The sequence below is a fragment of the Poecile atricapillus genome, chromosome 33, assembly GCF_030490865.1.
Source record: "Poecile atricapillus isolate bPoeAtr1 chromosome 33, bPoeAtr1.hap1, whole genome shotgun sequence".
Lineage (NCBI taxonomy): Eukaryota > Metazoa > Chordata > Aves > Passeriformes > Paridae > Poecile > Poecile atricapillus.
Genome location: NC_081281.1, coordinates 29,908 through 48,023, shown reverse-complemented (window position 1 = coordinate 48,023; position 18,116 = coordinate 29,908). Strand labels below are relative to the sequence as shown.

The window sequence follows — 18,116 nt, the reverse complement described above, 5'->3', positions numbered from 1 at the left end:
TTGTCTTTATTTTTAGGAAGTGAAGCCGGCTAGCAGCGGTCAAGGCGAAGCGGGCAAGGTGAGCATTTACCGGTGGAGGGAAACTGTTGTTGTTGCTGGGCTCTCAGTTTCTGGTGCAAATGCCAAGCGTCCCTTTTTGTTTGCGTGCTTTAGGCGGTCCAGTCACATTTCGCCGAGATCCCCTCCCCAACCAACCGGCCGGCACAGCTGCTTCACCGCTCCCGTGAGCCCTGCGGAAGCGTTATGGAACCGTGTGATGGAGCCTTTTCCACGTAAAGGGGCCGTGTGGGTGGCCTTCAGGAACGGGCCGAGGGGTTGCCGTGAGTTGGGGATGTCGGGAGGAGGAGCGAGGGTCCCTTTGAGTTTCGGCAATGCCGCATCACTTTGTCTTCTTTTAACTCAGGCGCGCCCTGCGACGACGGCGTCCGGCTCCCGGCGTGGCCGAAGCGTGCGGCCTCAGGACGCGGCCGTTCACAGGAGACCGTGAGTCGCGGAATTGTCGGGTTTTGGCTGATGCCCTGCAAAGATCAGCCGCTGATTTTGTGTTTTATTTATTGTAGCTGACCGAGAGACGGCAGCCTGGCGATGGCAGGAACTTCCCAGACGGCGAGGCAGCCTTCCTTGGCGCTCCACGTGGATCCTCCCCGCCGGGCATCCGAGAGCTAAGTCGAAGGCTATGAATTGCAGAGGGGCTGAAAGTGGGGTGCCGGGTCGGGACTCTGGACCTGGGATTTTTAAGTCAGCTTTGGGGATGGGGAGGTCCAGGCTGTGGCCCCTTAGGCCACGTGAAGGGAGAGCCTGACATTTGTTCACAGTGCTGAGGTGCGCAGGACAGAGCAGTCCCGGGGCGTGTTGTATCACTTGTCCGTCGTGCCTTCTGTGTCTTTTGTGCCTCTCCTGTTGTATGTGCCTCACCTTATTTCTTCTGGGGGCTAACCAGAAACCCCGGCGTCGCTCGTACCATCTCCGATCTCTGGGCTCTTCAGCCCGATGCCATCGAAGCTTTGCCTCAGGAGCTCGCAGAGGCCTTGGAATTGCATCTGTTTTGGAAAGCATCCGATCGGATGTCTTTTAGAGGTCTTGTTCCGAGCTGTGTCAACAGCCGTGCGCCGTGAGGATCCATTGTTGCGGCTTAGGTCTTGAAGAAACACAAAGATAGGTAGAGGACTGTGGCCCTAAAATTCTCGGGCATCCGTCTTGGCAGTTGCTGGAGTTCGTCATTCCGTCAGCATCTTCTTCCTCCCGGGTTCTGCGAGCTTCATCAGCTCGCCTTCATTCTCACCCGGCTCATCTCGTTCCGCGTTCTCTCGGTCCTTGTGGCCATTCTTGTGGCCCAGAGTTTTGTCTCCCCGTTGTGTCCCCTCGTCTGTTGTCTTGTGTGTCACGGGTGTCTGGGTGTAGTTGTCCCGGAGCTGCTCTGTCCTGCTGCCCAGCCTGGGTGTAGGTGTAAAAGGCCAAGTCCCAGGCCCCTGTAACTTGAAATTTGTGATGTAGGGTGTAGTTGGAGTCTAGCGGGTGTTCCTAGATTGACACAAGATGTCAGGAGCTGTGAAGTTACCCTGCAGCACTTTGACTTTTGTCTCAGCTTTCTTTCAGATGCGGACGGATGAAATCGGTGGCAGAGCGCCCCATCCAGGGTAAGGGGGTTCCCCCGAGAAGGTAAGTCAATGTTTGTCTTTGCAGGGCAACTGGAACCGGTCACTGTGTTACAGGTCTCCTCTTTGTCTTTATTTTTAGGAAGTGAAGCCGGCTAGCAGCGGTCAAGGCGAAGCGGGCAAGGTGAGCATTTACCGGTGGAGGGAAACTGTTGTTGTTGCTGGGCTCTCAGTTTCTGGTGCAAATGCCAAGCGTCCCTTTTTGTTTGCGTGCTTTAGGCGGTCCAGTCACATTTCGCCGAGATCCCCTCCCCAACCAACCGGCCGGCACAGCTGTTTCGCCGCTCCCGTGAGCCCTGCGGAAGCGTTATGGAACCGTGTGATGGAGCCTTTTCCACGTAAAGGGGCCGTGTGGGTGGCCTTCAGGAACGGGCCAAGGGGTTGCCGTGAGTTGGGGATGTCGGGAGGAGGAGCGAGGGTCCCTTTGAGTTTCGGCAATGCCGCATCACTTTGTCTTCTTTTAACTCAGGCGCGCCCTGCGACGACGGCGTCCGGCTCCCGGCGTGGCCGAAGCGTGCGGCCTCAGGACGCGGCCGTTCACAGGAGACCGTGAGTCGCGGAATTGTCGGGTTTTGGCTGATGCCCTGCAAAGATCAGCCGCTGATTTTGTGTTTTATTTATTGTAGCTGACCGAGAGACGGCAGCCTGGCGATGGCAGGAACTTCCCAGACGGCGAGGCAGCCTTCCTTGGCGCTCCACGTGGATCCTCCCCGCCGGGCATCCGAGAGCTAAGTCGAAGGCTATGAATTGCAGAGGGGCTGAAAGTGGGGTGCCGGGTCGGGACTCTGGACCTGGGATTTTTAAGTCAGCTTTGGGGATGGGGAGGTCCAGGCTGTGGCCCCTTAGGCCATGTGAAGGGAGAGCCTGACATTTGTTCACAGTGCTGAGGTGCGCAGGACAGAGCAGTCCCGGGGCGTGTTGTATCACTTGTCCGTCGTGCCTTCTGTGTCTTTTGTGCCTCTCCTGTTGTATGTGCCTCACCTTATTTCTTCTGGGGGCTAACCAGAAACCCCGGCGTCGCTCGTACCATCTCCGATCTCTGGGCTCTTCAGCCCGATGCCATCGAAGCTTTGCCTCAGGAGCTCGCAGAGGCCTTGGAATTGCATCTGTTTTGGAAAGCATCCGATCGGATGTCTTTTAGAGGTCTTGTTCCGAGCTGTGTCAACAGCCGTGCGCCGCGAGGATCCATTGTTGCGGCTTAGGTCTTGAAGAAACACAAAGATAGGTAGAGGACTGTGGCCCTAAAATTCTCGGGCATCCGTCTTGGCAGTTGCTGGAGTTCGTCATTCCGTCAGCATCTTCTTCCTCCCGGGTTCTGCGAGCTTCATCAGCTCGCCTTCATTCTCACCCGGCTCATCTCGTTCCGCGTTCTCTCGATCCTTGTGGCCGTTCTTGTGGCCCAGAGTTTTGTCTCCCCGTTGTGTGCCCTTGTCTGTTGTCTTGTGTGTCACGGGTGTCTGGGTGTAGTTGTCCCGGAGCTGCTCTGTCCTGCTGCCCAGCCTGGGTGTAGGTGTAAAAGGCCAAGTCCCAGGCCCCTGTAACTTGAAATTTGTGATGTAGGGTGTAGTTGGAGTCTAGCGGGTGTTCCTAGATTGACACAAGATGTCAGGAGCTGTGAAGTTACCCTGCAGCACTTTGACTTTTGTCTCAGCTTTCTTTCAGATGCGGACGGATGAAATCGGTGGCAGAGCGCCCCATCCAGGGTAAGGGGGTTCCCGCGAGAAGGTAAGTCAATGTTTGTCTTTGCAGGGCAACTGGAACCGGTCACTGTGTTACAGGTCTCCTCTTTGTCTTTATTTTTAGGAAGTGAAGCCGGCTAGCAGCGGTCAAGGCGAAGCGGGCAAGGTGAGCATTTACCGGTGGAGGGAAACTGTTGTTGTTGCTGGGCTCTCAGTTTCTGGTGCAAATGCCAAGCGTCCCTTTTTGTTTGGGTGCTTTAGGCGGTCCAGTCACATTTCGCCGAGATCCCCTCCCCAACCAACCGGCCGGCACAGCTGTTTCGCCGCTCCCGTGAGCCCTGCGGAAGCGTTATGGAACCGTGTGATGGAGCCTTTTCCACGTAAAGGGGCCGTGTGGGTGGCCTTCAGGAACGGGCCGAGGGGTTGCCGTGAGTTGGGGATGTCGGGAGGAGGAGCGAGGGTCCCTTTGAGTTTCGGCAATGCCGCATCACTTTGTCTTCTTTTAACTCAGGCGCGCCCTGCGACGACGGCGTCCGGCTCCTGGCGTGGCCGAAGCGTGCGGCCTCAGGACGCGGCCGTTCACAGGAGACCGTGAGTCGCGGAATTGTCGGATTTTGGCTGATGCCCTGCAAAGATCAGCCGCTGATTTTGTGTTTTATTTATTGTAGCTGACCGAGAGACGGCAGCCTGGCGATGGCAGGAACTTCCCAGATGGCGAGGCGCCCTTCCTTGGCGCTCCACGTGGATCCTCCCCGCCGGGCATCCGAGAGCTGAGTCGGAGGCTGCGAATTGCAGAGGGGCTGAAAGTGGGGTGCCGGGTCGGGACTCTGGATCTGGCATTTTCAAGTCAGCTTTGGGGATGGGGAGGTCCAGGCTGTGGCCCCTTAGGCCACGTGAAGGGAGAGCCTGACATTTGTTCACAGTGCTGAGGTGCACAGGACAGAGCAGTCCCGGGGCGTGTTGTATCACTTGTCCGTCGTGCCTTCTGTGTCTTTTGTGCCTCTCCTGTTGTATGTGCCTCGCCTTATTTCTTCTGGGGGCTTACCAGAAACCCCGGCGTCGCTCGTACCATCTCCGATCTCTGGGCTCTTCAGCCCGATGCCATCGAAGCTTTGCCTCAGGAGCTCGCAGAGGCCTTGGAATTGCATCTGTTTTGGAAAGCATCCGATCGGATGTCTTTTAGAGGTCTTGTTCCGAGCTGTGTCAACAGCCGTGCGCCGCGAGGATCCATTGTTGCGGCTTAGGTCTTGAAGAAACACAAAGATAGGTAGAGGACTGTGGCCCTAAAATTCTCGGGCATCCGTCTTGGCAGTTGCTGGAGTTCGTCATTCCGTCAGCATCTTCTTCCTCCCGGGTTCTGCGAGCTTCATCAACTCGCCTTCATTCTCACCCGGCTCATCTCATTCCGCGTTCTCTCGGTCCTTGCGGCTATTCTTGTGGCCCAGAGCTGTGTCTCCCTGTTGTGTCCCTTCGTCTGTTGTCTTGTGTGTCACGGGTGTCTGGGTGTAGTTGTCCCGGAGCTGCTCTGTCCTGCTGCCCAGCCTGGGTGTAGGTGTAAAAGGCCAAGTCCCAGGCCCCTGTAATTTGAAATTTGTGATGTAGGGTGTAGTTGGAGTCTAGCGGGTGTTCCTAGATGGACACAAGGTGGCTGGAGCTGTGAAGTTATCCTTCAGCTCTTTGAGTTTTGTCTTAGCTTTCTAACCATTACATTATTTGCTGCCCGATGTGGGGTTCAAAAGAGTAAGAAAAATCTATACTGCTTACGTTGTATTGGTACTTCCTTTGTGTTGGGAAAAAGGACTTTGGGATAAAGGACTTTGTAATGGTGTTGCTGAAGTTCATTTCTCTCAGGGTGGAGGCCTTCATGTAGTTCTAGTCTCTGAGCTTTTTTTGAGGTTTTAATCTACTTGTCCAGAAATGGATTACTTGTATTTATTTCTATTTTATGGCTGGCTACCTATCTATCTGTCTATCTATAGTCATTTGTTTATTATAGATGTGTATGTTTTCATTTCTATATTATTCATTTAAATGCCATGCCTGTAATTAAATAAAAAACAAATAGTCCCTTGATTTAAATATTTTTCATACCTATTTCTATCATATTGAACTTCATTTTTTATACACCTAGATATAATACACAACAGATATTAAAATATATTATATTAGCATCTATCCATATGGTTTTCATACTGAATATTAATCTACTTGTCTAGATTTGGATTACTTGTATTTATTTCTTTTTTCTTTCTCTCTAACTCTCTCTCTCTATATATCTATCTAGCTCCCCTATATTTACTTTTACATGTATAGATTTATATATTTCTCTTTCCAATGTTCTGCTTTTTGAAATTTGCATTGCTTTCTCTTTGAAACTCTACCCATTCATTCAGCTAACAGGTCAGAATGACAAAAATATAAAGCCCTGGTGAACCCCGAGTGCAAAATGCGCTCGTCTCTCTGGAACTTAGGCACAGAAATTTCGTATCCCGCCCGGTGACGTCATCCGCACTCCGTGATGTCATCGCCAGCTCGTGACGTCCCAAGCCCCCCCCAATGTATGACGTCACCACCCCCCCGGTGTCTGACATCACCACATGCCCCCATATGATGTCACAACCCCCGTGTATGACGTCACCATGTCCCCCGTGTATGACATCACGGCTCTGCCGTCAATGACATCACGGCTCTGCCATCGATGACGTCACAGGAGGAGGACGGCTCCACCTGCCTGCACCACGCGGCCAAGAACGGGAACCTGGAGATGGTGGAGCTGCTGCTGGGAACCGGCCAGGTGGACGTCAACGCTCAGGGGAGTGGTCAGTGAGTGACCACTGAGTGTCCACTCACTGTCCTGAGTGTTCTGAGTGAGCCCTGAGTGTGTCCTGAGTGTGTGAGTGTCCACTCTGTGTGTCCCTGCTGGGAACTGGACAGGTGGATGTCAACGCCCAGGTGAGAGGTCAGTGAGTGACCCCTGAGTGTCCACTCAGTGTCCGGAGTGTCCTGGCAGTAGTCAGAGGGTCAGGGCTGCTCTGGGGCTGTTTTTGGGCTGTTGAGGGGTTGTTTTTCGGGTGTTTTTTTGGCCGTTTTAGGGCTGTTTTTGGGGTTGTTTTTGGGGTTATTTTGGGGCTGTTTTTGTGCTGGTTTTGGGTTGTTTTTGGGGTGTTTTGGAGTGATTTTGGGTGTCTGGAGGCGGCGCTGACCCCTGGATGACCCCTCAGGACAACGGCGGCTGCACCCCGATCATTTGGGCGGCCGAGCACAAACACATCGAGGTCATTCGGCGACCGCTGACCCGAGGGGCCGACGTCACCCTGACTGACAACGTGAGCGCACCTGGGGACACCTGGGGGGACCTGAGACACACCTGGGGCCCCCTGGGGACACCTGGACACACCTGGGGACAGCTGGGGCGACACCTGGGGGGACCTGAGACACACCTGGGGACACCTAGTGACACCAGGGGGCCACCTGGGGACAACTGGGGACACCTGGGGACAGCTGAGACACACCTGGGGACAGCTGAGGAACATCTGGGGAACATCTGAGATACCTGAGACACACCTGGGGACACCTGGAGAACATCTGGGAGACATTTGGGGACACCTGGGGGGACCTGAGACACACCTGGGGACACCTGGGGACACACCTGGGGACACCTGGGGACACACCTGGGGACAGCTGAGATACACCTGGGGACAGCTGGGGAACATCTGGGAGACATTTGGGGACACCTGGGGACAGCTGGGACACACCTGGGGACACACCTGGAACCCAGTCTAGAACCCAGTCCAGAACAGTCTAGAACTCAATCTAGAACCCAGTCCAGAACACTCTAGAACCCAATCTAGAACACTCTAGAACACAGTCTAGAACAATCTAGAACGTGATCTAGAACGCTCTAGAACCCAGTCTAGAACAATCTAGAACGTGATCTAGAACGCTCTAGAACACAGTCTAGAACAATCTAGAACCCAGTCTAGAACCCAGTCTAGAACGCTCTAGAACCTAGTCTAGAACAATCTAGAACGTGATCTAGAACACTCTAGAACATGATCTAGAACACTCTAGAACAATCTAGAACCCAGTCTAGAACCCGATCTAGAACAATCTAGAACACGTTCTAGAAACACACCTGGAACACACCTGGGGACAGCTGGGGACATCTGGGACACACCTGGGGACATCTGGGGACACACCTGGGGATACCTGGGGACACCTTGGGGACACACCTGGGGACACCTGGGGGCCCCTGAGATACGCCTGGGACACACCTGGGGACACCTGAGATATACCTGGAGACACCTGGGCACACCTGGGGACACCTGAGATACACCTGGGGACACACCTGGGGACACCTGGGATAGAAGGAACACACCTGGGCACACCTGAGGGTACCTGGGGGGGGGTACCTGGGAACATACCTGGGGACACCTGGGATGGAGAGGATACATCTGGGGGACAGCTGGGGACACCTGGGGGTACCTGGGACACACCTGGGATGGAGAGGATACATCTGGAACTCACCTGGGATAGAAGGAACACACCTTATTGGGTTTTGTTTATTGGATGTAGGGGTTCAGATGGGGTAGGGTTGGTTTGTTTAGCTGAGTTTTGGGTGTTAATTAGGTGGCTTTTGTTAGATGCAGTTTTCAATTTTTGAAAGTTTTTTTATTGAGTGGATTTAAGGTAATGTTTAGTAATTGATGGTATAATTTTATTTTGTTTGTAGTTGGTGTATAATAACATATATGTTCTATTTATTTAATGTTGTCTTTTTTTTAGTTTAGGTGTTGATGATAAGTTCGGATTTCTTTCGGTTGTGGTGTTTCTTATTAGTTTTACTTCTGGGGACACAGGCATTTATATGGTGGATTTTTATAGGTATATTTTTGGGGGTGGTTTTTTTAACATTTTAGTAGTTTAGATGGATTTTTTATGTTTTTCATTAGGTATTATTTTTTTTATTGAGTATTGTAATAATGTATTAGTATAAAGGTAGAGCTTTGGGGGTTTTTTTAACTAATGTTTGGGTTAGTTGAATGGTTTTGAGTTCAGTGCATCGGTCTGATTATTTTTTAATAGTTGGTGTGATTTGTTGTCTGGAGTTCAATAGGGTTGCTTTTTATTTACATTTAACTTTGCTGATGTGATAAGAACTGTTAGTGACAGAGCATAGCATCTGTTTTTGCTGGTAGTTGGTTGTACGGTGTGGGTTTTGTTTGTGTTACCTGTTTTGGGTTTTTTTTTTTGTTAGTGACATTAAAGTTTTTATTTTGGGGTTGTGATTAAATTAAAAATTTTAGGGCAATTTAGATTTTTGACATGGATGCACTGTGATGAGAGTACATTAGTTGTTTTATGTGGTATTGGTGGTTTAGATAGGGGGAATATTTGTTTTGAAAATTTGTTTTGGTATTGTTAGTTGAAGTGTTTGGATGAGTTGTGTTTCAGTGTTGAATCTTTTTGAGGGGGTTCAGATTTTTTCTAGGTTAAGATTTTTTTTCCCTTAGTTGGTGGAGAAAGTGATTTTATTGATGACATTGATGAGAATTTGATGCTGTTTGTTTTTTGGTTATTTTATTTTTAGGAATTTGATTTTTGCAGTAGGCCTGGAAGAATTCACTTTATTTCAAAACATACTACTTTAATGATATAAAGGTTTCCATTTTAACTCCTCAGTGTCTTAGATTCTTTTTCTTATTTAGTTTTTCCAGAATTTATTGATAATTTAGCAATCAAGCAGGGATGGCACCCCGTTCTTGAAAAGATGGCTATGGAAAAACCTGGGTGTAACAACACATACCTGACGGACGGCAACAATTTTGCCGTTATTACAGGGCCAAATTCGAGTGGCAAATCAACATTGGCATGGAATGCTGGAGGAGCGGAGTTTGTGGTGGGCTCCCAGTGACATCTGATGGAGTGACTTTGTCTCTTTATGGACTTTTAGATTTGGATTCTTTTTCCCTTTGAACTGAAGATTGATGAGAGGGAGGCTGATTTTCTCTTGTTCGGTCTCAGTTGTTTATTTTTTCTTATCAGCATTACAAGGTACAAGGAGCTATGTGCACTATGATAGAAAAGGGGTAAAATGGCTAACAAAGATCTTCTTCAAGGTCTTTTATATGTCCATTTACCCAATTAACAGGTGCCAACTAAATTATTTTTCTTAGTGACCCAATGACCCAACACCTGTGTGCTGCACTGTGACATTTTCTACCCAATCACCTACTACTACCCAAACACCCCTAGGAGAAGAACATGAAGAAGAAAGAAGAAGGACAAGAGACAACACCCTAAATCCTCCATCTTGTCTCCTGTTCTCTAAACTACTTTTTCACCTAGTGATTTAAGAAACTTTCTAATCTACACATTTACACTTTTCCTATCTAACTTTAACATTTGTTTTCATGTGTCACCATGAAAACATGCACATGAATTTCATATTATATGAAATTCAGTGTTTCCTTGAATCCTAGAACTAAATATTAAAAACAAGGGCACACAGTCTGTATCTCAGACTCCAACATGACGGTGAGAGCATCTCATAGGGTCTGGGGGAGCACCAGGATGCACTTGGACCCGGAGCATTGCTCAGAGGAGGTGGTGAGGGACAAAGCTTTTTGCCAGGAAACAGCAGCTGAACAGGTGAGCCAGTGTGGATTTGAAGGGCTGATCTTTCTCCTTTTCCCTTTTGATTCCATCTTGGCAGTCCCTCCCCGGTGCCCTCAATCTGTCACAAGAATTCCAAAAAAAAAAAAAAGGCTGACCAAACAGTGAAAAGAAGGGGTACAGGTACAGTAGAATACAGTTGTACCCCACCCCCAACCCTAAACAGCAGCCCTAACAGCGCTCCCATTTCCCTGAGGCAGCTGCAGGCAGGAATCCTAAAGCAGCAGAGTGCCAGAACCTCGAGAGGTGCAGGCAGTACACCGTGTTCTAGGGCCAGTTGAGAAGAAATAGTGGCCATTTAGGTCCCACTTGTGTGGGATAACCAGGGGTTTCCAGCCCCGGCCCACCCCGGGCTCCCCGTTCATCCGCAACCGGGGAGGCTCCCAAACCTCATCGAGGCGGCGGTTCATTCGGATCCACAGCAATACCGCTTGAAGAGTTTCGCTCCGCAAGCCTCAGCATCCCAGCGGGGCTGAAGCATGCAGGCGAAGGACCCAGCCATTGTCAGGAGACCGTGAGTGTTGGGTTTTCACAGATGTGCTGCTAAGATCTTGCACTGATATTTGGTTTTCTTTATTGTACCTGTCCAAGAGACAACAGCCTGCCAGAAACGTGCCAGACGGTGAGGCGGCCTTCCCTTGTGCCCCACGTGGCTTCTCGTCCCCACGCATATGAGAGCTAAGTCGAAGTCCAAGACCTACAGAGGGGCATGAAAGCGGTGTGCTAGGTCAGCACTCGTGGCCAAGGATTTTTGAGTCAGCTTTGGCGATGTGGAGGTCCAAGCTGTGTCCCCTTAGGCCACACCTCAAGGGAATTCCTCACTTTGGCTCACAGTGCTGAGGTGCGCAGGACAGAGCAATCCCGGGGTGTGTCGTGTCACTTTTCTACCGTGCCTTCCGTGCCTTTTGTACCTCTCGTGTCGTACGTGCCTCGCCTTATCCCTTCCAGGGGTTTATCAGAAACCCCGGTGTCTCTCTTAACATCTCTGATCTCTCTGAGAAGAACATGAAGAAGAAAGAAAAAGGGACATGAGACAACACCCTAAATCCTCCATCTTGTCTCCTGTTCTCTAAACTTTTTCACCCAGTGATTTAAAAAAACTTTCTAATCTATACCCTTACACTTTTAGCTTTTTCTAACTTTAACATTTGTTTTCATGTATCACCATGAAAACATGCTCATGAATTTCATATTATATGAAATTCAATGTTTTTCTGGATCTTATAACTAAGTATCAGAAACAAGGGCATGCACTTTGTATTCCGGACTCCAACATTTGCCCCACTCCTTAAAAAAAATAAAAAAAAAAATCAACCCAAACCTTTTCTTTGATTAATTTTTACTCAGGGTTATTTTTCCTTCTCTCAAGCCCTATGCACCAACAACAGAACTGCTGCTCTGTTCTACAGAGCGCTCTGCCTCCAGGTTTGAACATCAGTTAACTAACCACTCAAAGCTAGAGTATTAGATCTAGGTTGCTTACTTAACCAGTAGCTTAATTTGTCTAATTGCTTTAAAGTTTCTGCTGAAACTACTTGAATTGAAAGCTGAGTTGTTATAAATCTCTACCTGAAATTTCATGAGTCAAACTCTTCACAATCAAGTGTGACTAAGATTGATATAAGGTTACACTAAGATGTTGACTCTTTATATAGAACATAATAAATAAAAAGAAAAATTGAATATTATACCAAAATTTATTTTCACTGAGATAAGGTATACTTTCTTCTGAGTTAACTAAAAGAAGCGATGCAGGTGAAATCGCATCACAAAGCGATCACCAAAATGATACAGCTCAAGGGGGATACCTGATTCACCTTCATCTTCAAGGACTTTATCTCTCATGCAGGTTTCTGAATCTTGACACAGTTCACACCACGCTTTAACAAATGAGGCTTTACAATATCGATTTTCCTACTCTTTCACACGAAACCCAAAGTTCATCGCTCTCGCATGCGGGATCAAAGGTGTTCAGCCGTCAACTGCGGTCTCGATACGGTTCACATCGGCGTGCTCGCTCTTCTGCTCTTTGGGCCGTCTGCTCGTCTCTGCACCTGATGAGTTTCCATGTTCTTCGCTAGCAAGTTACTTCTGCTTTGAACCTGTGAATACAGAAACTACACTTTACTCCAAATTACTAACTGAAATTAATTTTTTATCTTCTTGCTTCTGAACCTTTGACAGGAACCAAAGAATTCTCTCTCAACTTTGCTTGAGTACTGTTAGAAGAATACCTGATAATTGATGGAACTGGCTTCGTGAAAGACTTGTTTAAAAAGGACCGATCAAGAATTATTTGCAATAGATATACAATATTTGCGTTTTTTCCAAAATCTAAAATACATACATAGCGTTTCCACGCTTCTGAACCGCAACCCGTTTCCTCCTCCTCTCTTATAAACAAAGGTAAAATATCCACTGTCTTGTTCTGACAATGAAAAACCAAAGTAAAACACATGCATATGTATAGATATAGGAAATAAAACTTTTACAGCAATCAAAAAGTGATTAAGAAGATGCATAATTAATATTATGCGATATTAAACTTATCTAAATCTGTAATATGAATTACCGAATGTACTAAATATATACTCTCATCCCAGAGTCTGCCACAGCTGATAAATCAATGGAAGATTGGAAAGTCGTGTCCAGATAACAATTCTCCAAGCTCACAGTAAAAATCCAGCTGCTATATTAATTCACTAATTGCCAAGTCCAATTGACCTGAATATTGTTTTGATGCAGAAAACCGGATTTATTTGTCAATTTTCTATCCAGGTAAAGTCAAGGCTTGGCCAGGGCCTAAGGTTTAAACTGGAAAGATGCCTCTTAACGTATTACTGAAACAAGGTTCTCAATAGTAGCAGCTATGAGATGTTGGAGTCTGAGATACAGACTGTGTGCCCTTGTTTTTAATATTTAGTTCTAGGATTCAAAGAAACACTGAATTTCATATAATATGAAATTCATGTGCATGTTTTCCTGGTGATACATGAAAACAAATGTTCAAGTTAGATCGGGAAAGTGTAAATGTGTAGATTAGAAAGTTTCTTAAATCACTAGGTGAAAAAGTAGTTTAGGGAACAGGAGACAAGATGGAGGATTTAGGGTGTTGTCTCTTGTCCTTCTTTCCTCTTCATGTTCTTTTCCTAGGGGTTTTTGGGTAGTAGTAGGTCATCGGGTAGAAAATGCGGCAGTGCAGCACACAGCTGTCGGGTCATCGGGTCACTAAGAAAAATAGCTTGGTTGGCATCTGGTAATTGGGTAAACGGACATATAAAAGACCTTGAAGAAGATCTTTGTTAGCCATTTTACCCCTTTTCTATCGTAGTGCACATAGCTCCTTGTACCTTGTAATGCTCGTAAGAAAAAATAAACAACTGAGACCAAACGAGAAAAACCAGCCTCCCTCTCATCAATCTTCAGTTCAAAGGGAAAAGAACCCAAATCCAAAAGTCCTTTAACTAGACAAATGGCTCCCAACCTTGGGGCACTTTGAACTGAATGCTCCTGTTGAAGGAAAAAAAAAAAACAACCCAACAAAAAAGACCCAAGCAAACAAACAAACAGAAAAAAAACCCAAAAAAGAGAGAAGACAGCGGGAAGCTGGAAAAAAAAGAAGACAGCAGAAAGCTGGAAAACTCCCTGGAAAGGGGAAAAAGAAGATCTCGGTAATCCCGGCGCCGGTGAGAGCGGACAAGCCAAGCCGGACGTCTGTGAGCTGTGGAACGGATCACGGATAGAGGAGCTGAGACAAAGCTGACCCTGAGGTCAGGTAAGCCATCAAAAGGGAGCAAAAATATGGGAAACGTGTCCAAACCTGAGGGGGAGGTTTCGGCTACCTTGGAAGCTACGGTAAAGGAGCACCCGCTCTCTGTTTGCACGGATCAGTTTAAAAGCCTTCTATCCTGGGTACGGGTAGAATTCCCTAACGTGGATTCAGAAAATATTTTTACCCCAAGCCTATGGGAGAAGATAAACGTCAGAGTATATGAAAAAACCACTCTTAGAGACGAGGTAGCAGCTGAACTTCTAACAGCTTCTGCAGTGACTTATGAAGTCATCGCCAGTATATGGGACTCTGAAACTCAGGCAAGGGACACTATGGGTCCAGAAAAACAGAAGGGTTTGTTTCAGTCAGATGCGGAATGCTCGTTACCGCACGCTGTAAAGTCTGTGTCAGCGTCCCGGAAATCTACCTTAGCAAAGAGAATGTGTAAGCCTGTTGAAAGCCCAGACAAACAACTATACCGAGACAAGGAGGCGATTCAAAAATGCGGGCAGAATTTGCAAAAAGGGGTCTTAGAGCTTTTGCAAGAGCGTCTGAGTTCTCTTGAAACTGTTCCAGCGCCCGGTCTGCCGGTGCCGGCAGAACAGGGAGGGGAAATTTCCTTGGCCGCCTGCGTGCCAGCAGCCGAGCCCCTTTCCGGCCCTAAGGGAGTGGAGTGGACAGCCCTGTCCCCCCTGGGAGGGTACGGGAGGGTTCGGCCCAAGCCAGAGCGGTCCGGGACCTCCACGGGCACGGCGACCCCTGTGCCCCGCCTTCCAGGGGTGGGCTTTGAGCCACAGCTGTCAGTCAACGTGACGTCAGCAGTGACGCAAGCACAGCCGCAGCTCCAGACCCCGCCTGCGGCACCGTCCCCAGGCCAGCCGTCATCCGGGGCGCCCGTGACGTCACAGGGAGGCGTGGTCCCGTCCCTCCATGCCCAGCCCGGAGCCGGGGCACAGGCGGGTGGAGGAACCGAGCTTCGGCGTGCACCGAGCGCTGCGGCGGCACTTTTAAAATTGAATTCGCTTTGCAATACAGCTGCAGCAGAGCAACAACAGCTTGGAAAAACAACAGCTTCACCACAGCAGATGGTTTCACTGGATACCACATAAAGCCAAGAGTCTTTTGAGCACAGCCGTGCTAATGCAGTTCTTTCAATCCTCCCACAGACATGGACACAGGGTTACGGCACATGTCAATATCAAGTCCAGCATCTCTCTCACGGTTTCAGAAAAATAGCCGAAAAGCAAAAATCAAAAGCATTGTAAGATGCATTACTGGCTAATCTGCAAATTATAGCAGTCACAAGCTTCAGAGAGAAGCCCCTATTGAAATGCCTTCAAAAATGGATCAAAAAGTTTAAAAATGTTGCATAATAGAATACATATAGATGTTATATTTCTAATGATAGCTGTAGATTTTGTTTCTACAGAATAACATGGAAAAAGATGATACTTACGCACCCAAGAAATTTAAAAGATTTTTCTTCTGTTTCAGTATTCGTAATACATGAAAGTTTTGAAAATGTTATCTTCTCTATACATCTGCTGATAATGTAGTATTGTATGATATGGAGTGATCAAGTATTATTACCGAAATTACAGTTAATTTCTGCAAGATGCTTTTCTTTAAAATTGAGTTAAAAATCATATGATTAACCCTACAGAAAAAGGATTGAATAAGAAGTTGCTTTCATTTTTAACCTTTCATTTGAATAAGTGTATTGTGGATTTAGATCAATATAGTTTTCAAAAATCTCAAAGATATATTAACCATATATTACCCATTTGCTTGGTATTTTTTTACAATTTTAATAAGGTAATTTTAATATGAGTCTTTCTGTTATAAAAAAAACCCCAAACATGTATAACAGCATATATACCAATTTAGATTTTGAATTTAAGTTAAAAAGCTAGACTTAATGTTTCTGAAAAGTACTACAAAAGCTGAATAGCAAATTACCAAATCTGTGGTGTTGTGGTTTTTTTCCAGTAAAACTGCACTCTAAAAATCCTAATACATTTAAACATAGGCCAAGCAAATTCTTGTTACGAATAAGCATTTTTAATAACATCTGCAGTTATTATAGGTTATTCTCAAAACCAAGTAACATAGAAAGGTGATAAATTTGTTGCATCCCTATAATCTCTATCGTGAACCAATATTCCTATTATATTGTGTTCAAAAAAGCGTGTACCAAACTTTTAGTTGTCTTTTTTTATAATAACAGAGTAAGATTAAGTCATGTTTTCATCTAATATAGATTAAGTGTTAACAGAATTAAGCAAAGTTAAACTTCACTATGTTTAAATTTAAGTGTTTTTAACTTCAGTTCTAACTTTGGTATTTTTTAATGTTAAGTTTTGTTGCTTCCTTTTGTCATAATTAATTTTTAACAAGTTTAAAATTTAAATTGCTTCATGTCTTATTGAAGACATTTGTTTAAACTACATAGTTATTTTCCTAGAAAGATGAAAAAAACTACAACTGAAACAGCTGTGATAGAACACTGGTGAACACCTGCTTAAGAACAGAGGTGAATGCTGTTTGTGACACCCTTGATTTCATTAGAAGTTCTATCGTTTGTTATAATCTCTGCAGTTTTAGTTTTCTATAAGTTGCACAAAAAAATAATGATAGTTATTTACAAAAAATTTAAAAGTTTTTCACTTTAATTCATTTTTAGTCATTAAGACAGGAATGTTTCAAAAATATTATCTCGATTTCCTCAGACACTTACTGATGACATATGCATTGTATAGTGTAAATTTATAGGTTTCTATGATAAGCATTATCTATAAAGCGTCGTTTTATTTACAGCCCGCTTTATACATATTTTGATATATATTTGTGTAATTACCTTTTAGACACGTGTCATTTGAGATTTTTTTGTTTTCTAACTACAGATGTATCTCGGTCAGTAAGTTATGCAGCTGCTTCTACGTAGAGTTTTTTTTTGTGTTAGTTTTTACTCTTTTCCTTGTTTAAAAAGATTTACATTTACCTAATCCAATGTAACTTTATTATTTTAGTTTCCAAAATTCTAAGAAAATGCGTCACGGTTGAAAGTTAAGTGTTATGAAAGAAACTTCAGATTAAATTAACTATTGGATAGTTTAATTAGTCAATTACCTAAGACATCCGATCATTTGTTTTATACAAATGCCTTTAAAGGTTTGCTGTGTTTTAAGCACCCTATAGCTGCTATTTTTAAACCCCTTGCTTTGAAAATTACTTCAGAGACATCCTTCCAGTTTAAACCTTAGGCTCTGACCAAGCCTTGACTTTACCTAGATAGAGAATTTACCAATAAACCCAGAAGTTTTCCGCATCAAAGCAATATTCAGGTCAATTGGACTTGGCAATTAGTGAATTAATATAGCAGCTAGATTTTACGGCGGGCTCGGAAAATCGTTATCCGGACACGATTTTCCAATCTTCCATTGATTTACCAGCTGTGGCAGACTCTGGGATGAGAGTATATATTTAGTACATTTGGCAATTCATATTACAGATCATTTAGATAAGTTTAACATCGCATAATATTAATTATGCGTCTTCTTAACCAGTTTTTGATTGCCGTAAACGGTATCATATACGCACGCATACGTATACATATAGGAAAGAACACTTTTACAGCGATCAAAAACTTACGGATGGACGCATAAAACAGTTATTACTCCCGAGCTTTCTCGTACCTTCCTTCGAAGCACCAGGGACTAGTCCCGTCTAGTCCTAAGCTAATCACCGGGCCTCCAATGCCAGGAGGGAAGGCTATCCCAGAGCCCACATCTGAATCTCAACTTACCCCACGTGACCTCGGCCGTAAGCGTCTCACGTGAGTAATTCCTTTAGGCCGTAGTAACAAATACGTGGACAATATTTGTCGGTAAAATTATCGAAGAAATGTGGGTTACTTCTCTGGAGACCTGAGGATTCACTTCTGCCTCTGGTCAGGATACAACAGAGAAGATCTGTGGTACAAATGGTCACAAGCGATCAAACAGGACATCCAGCTTCTCCTTGAACTTTGTGGAACAGGGTTGGCATCCAGCCTCGTCCTTAGACCGGGAAGCAGTTCCTAGAAATGGGAAACGGGAGGCAAGGAAGATTCAGGCTAAATATGGATTCAAACCGGACCGGGTGTTAGCGCAGGAAGAGACATTTTTCATCCAGACTGCCGAAATGAAGACCCGTAAAATCCTAGCTCTGCTTCGTGTTTCATGTACTTTTACGTGGTATTTACATTATCAGAAAAAATGAGCAAAGAATAAACACGACAGGTTCCCGTTATTGTCGCGCGAAGGCTTTTTTTAAAGGCCGCATACTCACCGTCTC

The 18,116-nt window shown here is 46.0% G+C and overlaps 2 long non-coding RNA genes across 2 annotated transcripts; one reads left to right on the top strand and one right to left on the bottom strand.

Moving 5' to 3' along the window:
• Window positions 1–161: 161 nt before the first annotated feature.
• On the top strand, window positions 162–2,024 carry LOC131590521 (uncharacterized). Its single transcript, XR_009280106.1, has 4 exons — window positions 162–320; window positions 404–483; window positions 561–1,779; window positions 1,875–2,024. It is a non-coding gene; the product is annotated as an uncharacterized LOC131590521 (long non-coding RNA).
• An 8,334-nt stretch (window positions 2,025–10,358) lies between these two features.
• Window positions 10,359–17,656, bottom strand: LOC131590520 (uncharacterized). Its single transcript, XR_009280105.1, has 4 exons — window positions 17,587–17,656; window positions 11,818–12,111; window positions 10,832–11,003; window positions 10,359–10,706 (listed from the first exon to the last, which is right to left on the bottom strand). It is a non-coding gene; the product is annotated as an uncharacterized LOC131590520 (long non-coding RNA).
• Between the last annotated feature and the right edge of the window lie 460 nt (window positions 17,657–18,116).